This window comes from Hipposideros armiger, unplaced genomic scaffold, assembly GCF_001890085.2.
Source record: "Hipposideros armiger isolate ML-2016 unplaced genomic scaffold, ASM189008v1 scaffold_157, whole genome shotgun sequence".
Classification (NCBI taxonomy): Eukaryota; Metazoa; Chordata; class Mammalia; order Chiroptera; family Hipposideridae; genus Hipposideros; species Hipposideros armiger.
The window spans coordinates 2,390,813-2,399,920 of NW_017731507.1; the positions used below are offsets into that span (position 1 = coordinate 2,390,813).

At 54.7% G+C, this 9,108-nt stretch overlaps 1 protein-coding gene across 4 annotated transcripts in view; it reads left to right on the forward strand.

Moving 5' to 3' along the window:
• Positions 1 to 9,108, forward strand: part of ST3GAL1 (ST3 beta-galactoside alpha-2,3-sialyltransferase 1) — a 68,091-nt gene that overhangs the window by 23,476 nt on the left and 35,507 nt on the right. The gene's annotated exons all lie outside the window — the stretch shown is intronic.

A 9,108-nucleotide genomic window follows, 5' to 3' on the forward strand; every position in this document is an offset into this window, starting at 1 on the left:
AAAATTAGAGCAAGCATTAACTGTATGTGTGTGTGCACCGTGCTTGAGCACACTCTCAGCCTTGGTTCCCTGACCTGGACGGTTAGAACAGGCTTGTTCATTCACAGATCCATTCCACACGATTTTATCGAGTGCTGGTTACATGCCTGGTCCTGGGGCGACAGTGGTGAGGAGCATACGGTTTCGACCTTGTGTAGCTTGCAACCCGGCCTTCTCCCTGCTCTGCGGGCCTGTACTTCACCCCTGCACATTGCACTAGGCCTACCTTTCAGCAGTGCCCGCTGGTCCCCGGTGCTCTCAGATCCAGTCCCTCCCAGCACCTGTTGCCTTATTTGTAAAACAGACACCACGGGGGACTCACAGACCTTCTGGACTTCCTAGTGCAGGCTCATCACAGTTGTTAGCAGGGGGCTTTGCAGGCATCCCTCCCATCATTACCATCTTCTAGAAAGGTCAGGGCCCAAACCATAGCAGCCAGCAGCAGCAGTGAACGCCCTCCCAGGAGGCTCAAAAATCCAGCCCTGGTTGACAGCCGGGCTACAGGGAGGAAAGCAAGGGCCCCATCCATGCTCCTCAGAACAAGCTCCTGGATGGCTCTGCGCTTGCAGCTGTGTGTCTTTGCCGGCTGAACTGTGTTCTCTGGATTAAGTGGGACCGGCCGCCCACCACCCCTACCCCGCAGGGATGTGCACGTTGTAGCGGGTTCAAGAGATCGGACCCTGGAGTGAGTGAGATGAGCCTGGTGCCCACCTCCACCTGCCTGTCTCCACCGCTTGGTATTCCGCGTGTCTGTGACTCAGTTCCCCATCTGTAAGAAAGGTGACAACCATAGTCCCCACCTGCCAAGGTTTTTCAGAATGAAATGAGACAGCGACTCAAAAAACTGGGTGCAGTGCCTGGCCAGTAGTAAATGCTGACTAAATGACAGATATGTTATCAATATTGTTTATAGCCAGGCCACCCTGTGGTTGGGTGTGGGGGGCTGTGAGGACAGGGGCAGGGCCGCGCTCCCTGCCAGCTCGGGGAGCATGTCTGCCTATATAGCAAAGACATTTCTTCCATGAAAGGATGGGCAGTCCAGGGGTAGCTGTGGTGGCCAGGCCCACAGCCCTTGACAATACTAATGCCACAGAGACAGAGGGGCCACCAAAGCATGGAAACTTCCTATGTACTTCTAGAAGCCAAACGTACGGATTGAGTCATCCTGCAAACACTAATTTTTATTCTAGTCACGCCTGGCTCATAAGCGTTGAGGCTTTTCCCAATAACCTTTGTATCGAAAGGGTATCCACTTGTTTCCTTCTTCCTTTTAATGCCATGTCCCCTGTGGCTCTGGGACAGTCCAAATTCCATCCTCGGACGGACAAGGCTCACCATGGCCCAGGCCCCACCAAGGCCCCTGGCCTCACCACTGCTGTCCTAGGAGCGTGGCCTCTGAAGACAGATGGCTGAGTCCCAATCACACTATCGCCATGGCTGCTCTGCTGGGGCAAACCACTTAACCTCTCTTGACCTGCAAAATGGACACCGTCGATGGCAATAGCACCAACCCCACAGAGTTGCTGTGTGGATTAAATCCGCTGATGTATGTAAAAACGCTTAGAACCCTGCTAGACACATAGCAATCCCTGACCGCTAGTGTTATATATACTGTGCTGTGTTAGTCTCTCCTAGGAAGGCCTGGAGCACTCGCCTGGCCCGGGACTAGTGGTGACAGCCCCCATAGACGCTCCCCAGGCCAGAGTCAGTGATGTGCCTGGACCAGCCCTTGGAATTCATATTACAATTGCAAAATGCACCTCAGAAACACCCTCTGAGGAGACTGAAAAAAACCAACACATCCTGGAGGGCACATGGCACACCCGGGGTCACACAATGACATCACAGGTTCAGAGAGAGAGAGAGGGAGAGAGAGGAAGAAAACCAGATGGGGTTCTGCCTTTATTGGGGCCAAGAGTGGGGGCCTAGGGTTTCCATAGGTTTACTCTTTATTGGTGAATTTAAATAAGAGAGGGAATTAGGGTACAAGAAGGGAAAAGCAGGGGGTCATTCAAATGGTTGACTATCTAGGTTAACCAAGACTTTCGAAAGGGGGAGCCTCATGGGTAGGGAGGCCTGGCTGCTTATCTGGTTACGTAGCCAGCAATGTGTTTATTCCAGATGGATGCCTTTGAGATGGGCAATCAAAAGCTAGTGTCAGGCACGTTACAGTAAAAATGGCTAATTGTCAGGCACTTACACACAAATACAGAGATATATATTATAGACATGGCTCTGGCTATGACCGTAGCTATAGAGATAAAGAACATTCACTTTCAATGAAGGACTTTTCTTTGTGTCTCCAGGACTTGGGGTGGGTGGTTTCCATGCACCTCCCCCACTCCCCTAACACACCATTCTCTTCGTATCTTCCTAAAGCATCCCTCTTCAAAACTCAACTCAAGTGTCACCTCTTCTGGGAATTCTTTCCCCCCACTTGCACCCCATTCTCCCACTGTACCCCCAAAACACCCCCATGTGTGCCTTGACCACACCGTGTGTCCTGTGTGAGTGGCGTGGTGCCTCTTCCCTGTTAGACTGGGAGCCCCTTGGGGAACAGGAGTGTGTGAGTCATTCCTCATGGGGACGTATTGAAAAACCCACCTGTGCCAGGTACATCTTGGCATGTCCAGGGCCAAGGATGGATGGATGGATGCAGGCCGGCACCGCTGGTCCACTTGTCTCAGCCACGCAGAGCCAGCCCCGGCTGCTGGGTTGATAAACATGATGGACAGCTAGCTAGCTGACCACTCTGCTGGGTGGACACGGGCCTGGGCCCCCTTGGGGATTAGTTCTCTCTTCTTCAGCCCTCTCGGACATCAGCCCTGTCATGCCTGCCTTCAGCTTTTGAAGAACTGGAAAGGGGGGATTCCAGGTCGGGCTCCTTTACCTTTGGGACAGGCCACCTGATCGGTGTGGCTCACAGCCAGCCCATGTGCTTGCTGACCCGCCTGTGTGGCCCAGGTTAAGCCGAGCAAGCTCGCCCCACCAAGATAGCCGCCTGCCCTTTCCGACCTGGATCGTGGGGAGGCGGAGGAAGGACATGGAAGAACCGAAGTCAGCATGTGACGTCCATTTGGCAAGCACTGTCCTGTGTACAATGTCCAAGGGCCGTGCGGGGAAGAGACACATCACCATGTTGCTCAATGGTCTTCGTGTAAACACGTTGTCACAGGCGCTAAAAATATCCTCTGTGCTGGGGGGATCGGCCGTCAGAAAAAGAGGAGGGAGGGAAGGCTTTTGGGGCGGGAGAGATGGACTGGCTCCTTCTGTTGGTTGGGGAGAAGGGAGTTGGCGCCTGTGCTCGGAAACCACAGCAGGTGGACAGTCACTTAACTGGAACCTCCTTGCAGGCGGGGGCCATGTCCTTCCCCCATCGAGCCCACAGGACTGGATCCAGGTGGGGCCCCTGTGCTGTGAGGGGCTGTAGAAGCTGTGTGTAGGCTCCCCTCAAGTCCATTTATAAAATCGGGACATTGGCAATTCTCACTAGAGCAAGGGACACTGAGGGGACAGCCACCTTGGCGCTCAGGGAGTGCTCCACGGAGCGTAACCCAGATAAATGCATGATCCCAGATGGGAGAGCAGCTGTGGGGCTCCAGGGGGCCTGCAGCCCTTGGCTTCCCCTCTTGCTCCCTGGAGCCCTATTGAGGGCTTGGTGACAGCTCCTGACTGCGCACCTCGTTTACTCTTCTTCTGGTTGCTGGGTAAGCGACAGTCTTGTTTAACCTCCTGCTTGAGAACATCTGGGCTCCAGGCAGAAATCAAAGAAGGAACCCACAGTGCAGGGGGGCCCCAGGGATTGTGGGGAACCCCCCAGGCCTCTCCTGAAGGCTGGCATGGGCTCTGTCGGGGGTGCATGTCACGCTGGGAGTGGTTTCCTGAAATGCTTTTTGTCAGGAAGCTCTCAGTGTGAGCTTTACAAAGGCATTTGCAAATCCCCTTAGCCTTTGAAAATACACCTAGGTTCCAACTAAGATAAAAGGTGGGCTTGGATGACGGAGCCACAGCATTCAAGCAGGTGAAAACTGAATCAGGGAGGCGAGGGCTGGCTCCTTGTCCACCTGCTTCCGGTGCAGGCTCCATGGGACACTCACCTGGGAGACCCCCTGAATAGTCAGCACCACCATGCCACTCCTCACTGGGCTCAATCATTCATTCAGTTATGCCACTCCTCACTGGGCTCAATCATTCATTCAGTTAACAGATACCCGACAGGGTGCCTCCCAGTGCCAAGTGGGGGAACTTCAGTGGCTTACAAACAGCAACCCCTCATGAAACCTACATCCTGGGGGGGGGGGCTTCTGATGAAGCACAGAGTAGATTCAAGGATTTATAGAAAGATGAAAAGTGCTGAGAGGGAGAGGATTTGAGAGTATTGCCAGAGGAGGGTGCCTGGGGCTGGCCACACTGAGAAGAGGAAGGTGGGAGAGACTTGGAGGATGTGAGGGCATTATCCACGTGGGTATGGTGGGGGGGCGGAGAGGGCGGGGACGGTCATGGCTAAGCCCTCAGGTGGGAGCGGAGTGCCTGTGGTATCTTAGCAGACCACTCAGGGAGCCCCTGCAGAGTGAGCGAGGGGCTAGCAGAGGGTCAGGGAAGAAGGCAGAGGGCGGGTGTAGGGTCTCCTTGGCCTTGGGGTGACACTGGCTCCAGGACTTCCTATAGCTAATTCCCTAAGCTCCTCAAATTCCTCAGCCTCGTCTCTGGAAAACCACCTTTGTACCCATCCCTGGGCCTGGAGCCCCTCCTCTGGGCACCCACGATACCCCACAGTGACCTCTGGGTGCCCTTCCCCAGCTTCAGATGGAAGTTAATCCGCCTGCCACATTAAGACCTGTTGGCTGGGTCTTTCCGTTCTGTCTGCCAAGTGGGGCAGCTGGCTGGTCCTGGCTTTCATGCCCCCTCCCATCCTTATTCAGGAGGACCACCTTCTTGAAGAAGGGCTCTCCTGCAGGACGTTGTTTGTCCTGTCTCCAAGTGGACAGATGTCTCACATTCTCTCTGCCCCTCCCCAGCCCTCAGCACAGTACCTGCATTTGCCTGTCAGATTCCCGTACTAGATGCGAAATTCCACAGGGTAAGGACAGCCTGCACTCCATGTGTGTCACCTCCTGCACTGCAGCTCCCGGGCTGCCTGAATGTGCCCCTAGCACAGAACTTGCAGGGTCCATGCGTCCTTCCACGGGCTGTCCCTCTGCCAGGGGTGCCCTTCCCCGATTTCTTCACCTGGCAAGTTGCCTGCTGGCCCTTACGAACTCAGCTCCAGGGCCACCTCCTGGGACACTCTCCCTGAGGCCTCATCTCCTGCAGGGACAGCATCTGTCTCTGTCCCTATCTTGGTGGCATGTGGTCCTGCCCTCAGAGACCTCACAGCCTAGAGCAGGGGTAGCAGGCTTTTTCTGTAAAGGGCCAGAGAGTTAATATTTTGGGGCTTGCGGGTCAGAGCGTCTCTGGGGTGGCCACTCCGTTCTGTCATTGCGGAGCAAAAGCAGCCACTGGCAGGATCTCAACGAACGGACGTAATCATGTTCCGATAAAACTTCAGTGACCGGCAGTGCGCCTGATGACGCACAGTAGGCAGGCCGCCAGGACATGGGGATGAGTCTGAGCCCCCGAGCCTTGCGATCTGATGAGACCCTGCTGCTTCCCTCCCAGGGCCAATGCTGGGGGCAGGCTGGGCGGGGTCTCTGGGGCCCCTGGGCAATAAGCCCATCCCCCCTCCAGGTACACCATTTCTGGGCAGGGGCGGGATTTGAACCCAGCAATCTGACAGCAGCAGGGCCTTTTCTCATAACCCCCATGCCAAGCGGACATGCAATAGACAGGAATCAGAGCTGGATGGGACCATAGTGGATCCAACTCACCCACCCCACCCCCTGCCCTCAGTTGACAGTGCTGCACAGAGAAGTGAAGTAATTTGCCCGTGATCACACAGCATTTGGAGTAGAGGCAAGACCTGAAGCTGGGTGACTCGGTTCCTAATCCAGTGCTTTAGCCACAAGCCCAAACCTGTCCTTTGGTTGGACCTGTAGATAAACAGAGGCAGGGTCCCTCCGCCCACCCAGAGTACACAGCCTCTCACCTTATCTTTTGTTAAAAGGCAGCTCCTTCTCCAGGAGGTGACAGTACATAGATGGGTGTCCTAGCCCTGGAATCAACCAGATCTGGGTTCATACATCAGTCCTCAGGTGGGCCTGGGCAGGTCTCCACACCTCTCTGAGCCTCTGGTTTCTCTCTTGGCAACTAGGGAACAAGGCCCTGCCTGGCTGACGTGTTCTGAGAACTAAGCACAGACACGAAGTATCTGAGGGCCAGCCCTTGGCCCTCAGCGAACGTGGCTTCCTGTCCCCACTTCCCCATTCACCATGCTCCAGGGAACCACCCCGCACCGCACCCACTGCACTGAGCTGCAAAACTCCATGTGGTTCCTCTTCTGAGCGGCCCCTCTGACCTCATCATGTGCACTATTGCAAGTCCAGGAAACCACGCTGAGCTATTTCCACCCCGGGGGCCGTGGCCGCTCCCTTTTTTATTCCTGCCCTATAATTGCAGGGTTTGACAGCAGTTTCTCTGTTGCCTGGAAGTCCTAGGAGGACTCTCTCTGTTTCTCTCCGATATGGAATCGCTCTCAGGAACCCACAGCCGTCAGGCCCCTGGCCCCTTAGAGGATGCCTTTTTCTGTGGAGACAGATGTCTGGATGGAAAGGAAGACGTTAGCTGGCCGAAGCAAACTGTACAATTAGCCAAACCCTTTCATGAGGCCTCCACACGGATTCGGTGGCTCTGGATGATTGGGGAGCATTAAAAGCCTTCATCCCCTCTTTTTATCTTCCCTCCTCTTGATCTAGAACAATCTGCAGGAGCCTAGATCTTGGATGCTGGCTGGGGAATGAATGATGGGAGAGTGAACAGAAAGGAGGAGGGTCTGTGGTTTTTAGAAGACGCCAGAGCTAGGCGAGTTGTCATGTCTGCAAAGGCGGGTGGCGGGGCGGGTAGGGGGAACCTCAGCTCAAGAGCCTGCCATTAAAACTCGGGCTGCCCAGAGCCCAGGCCAACCTCTGACTCAAGGCCGCCTTTGGGAGAACTGAGAGGAGTGAAGGAATCCAGTCATTTGCAAAATGGTCATGTTAGCTGGCAGGGCATGTGGTGCCTGTTGGTTAAGAGCTCTGTCCTGGAGGAGACCGTCTGTCTGGATTTGTGTCCTGGCGCTGCCACTTCCAGGCTGGGGGACCTCGCACAAGTTCTTAGCCTCTGTGTTTCAGATTTTTATCTGAAAAACTGGGATGATAATATTCAGTCCTCATTAAAAAACAGATTTTTTGTGAGTGGTCATAAGTCTATTGCCTGGGGAGAGGGCTGACCCCACGGCAGAGCTTTAAGGAGGTCCTGGGAGTCCCATGAGAGTTGACTGTATGTGACACAGTTGGAGAGGCGGCAGGCCATGCTGAGCTGTGACATGACCCTTCTAAGTGCTTTACATAAACTCCTGACCCATCCTCACAGTGCCCCTTTGAGTTCAGTGCTAGTTTTAGCTCCGCCATACCCGCTTTACAAAGGATTGGAAAAAGGCAGAGAGGCTAAGAAACATGCCCAAGGATGCCCAGCAAAGACCTGGCAGAGCGGTATTCAGTCTTGGGCAAGCTGGTCCTGAGTCCATGTGCTTAACCACTAGGCTTATTTACCGTCCCTCGGTGTGGAAGGAACAACAGCATCTGCGTGGTTGTCGCACTGTGACCATGTGCTGTGATAGGCGTGCACCAGGGTAGGGCTGGGTCTGCCTGTTACTTGGCTGATGCAGGCTTGCACCTCCCAGTCTGGGCCTCTGTGGTGTTCGGGGGCCTGAGCAACCCCCCAGGAGGCCTTGCCGCCTGGTCAGAAGGTGGGAGGCCCCTCACTGCTTTCTGAGGTCCCTGGAGCTGGGTGGGGGCAGGGCACAGACCCATCTGTTTGGAATTAGACACAAACCGAGCACAGTTGGCCAGAAACCAGCTCCGTGAAGCCAAAAAGCAGAGCTTGGAAACTTCGCCAAATGTCTAAGCAGAGCTGACTCTCCTCTTGAGATTTCATCCTGGTCTCTTTCCTCCAGCTCTCTTTTCCCCGGCTGCTTCTCCACACTGAGCTGGGGACAGACACAAGGAGACCCTGTCCTTGCCCTGTGAGGGTGAGAAGAGGGAGACAGTGTGTTTGGGGTCACATCAGGAGCCCAGATAAGGGAGGACAAAGGGTCCTCCACCACCAACAATAGTATTTATTATGAGCTAACGGGGTGCCAGGGCTTAACCTTTTACCCGTTGGGGTTGTCTCCAGCTTCCTGATGAAACCTGGGCTCCTGGTGGCTAACTAGCAAGACCCCACAGCCACTGAGTGACTCTGATAGGATTTGAACCCAGGCCTCCTGGGATGCCGGGCGCTGAGCTCGTGGGCCAGCTGTGGGGAAAGGAGGGTCCGGTCCTCCAGGGGTCAGATCAGGAAGGCTGAGTGCCATGTCCTGCTCTGTCCCTTACCAGCTATGTGGCCTCAGGCACGTTGGTCAACCTCTGTGAGCCTCAGACCTTTAGCGATGACGTACAATCCATAGGACATTGGGACACACTCCAACAGGGATCTGTCCACACAGAACTTGTGATAGCACTTTGAAAGTCCAGCAAGGACCTATCAGCAATCCTGGGCGAGAGTGCCGCCATCCGACAAGCTTTTCAGTTGGGGGTTGGAGAAGGAAATAGGGGGGCCCAGTGGGGCCCTAGAGAGCCTCAGAACGCAGGGTCAGTGTTCCCAAGCCTCATTCCTGGGAAGCCGTTTGTATTTTTCTTTTTAATTTTTAAAAAATTTTGCTGAGTCTGCCTTCTCACACGTCCCCTACCTTCTCTCCCTTGCTGGCGTCCTGTATTGCTTCCCATTTTTCCGTCTCTGCGTCGGGCCTAAGCCTCCAGAAGAGAAATCCCAAATCCTGAGAGACTGTCATTAAACACAGCCCTTGGGAGATCTGTAGGTCAAAGTCCTGGGGAGGTCTCAGCTCGCCACTGGGGTGCTGGAGAAGATTTTAAAAGTGTCACCATTTTTTAGGTG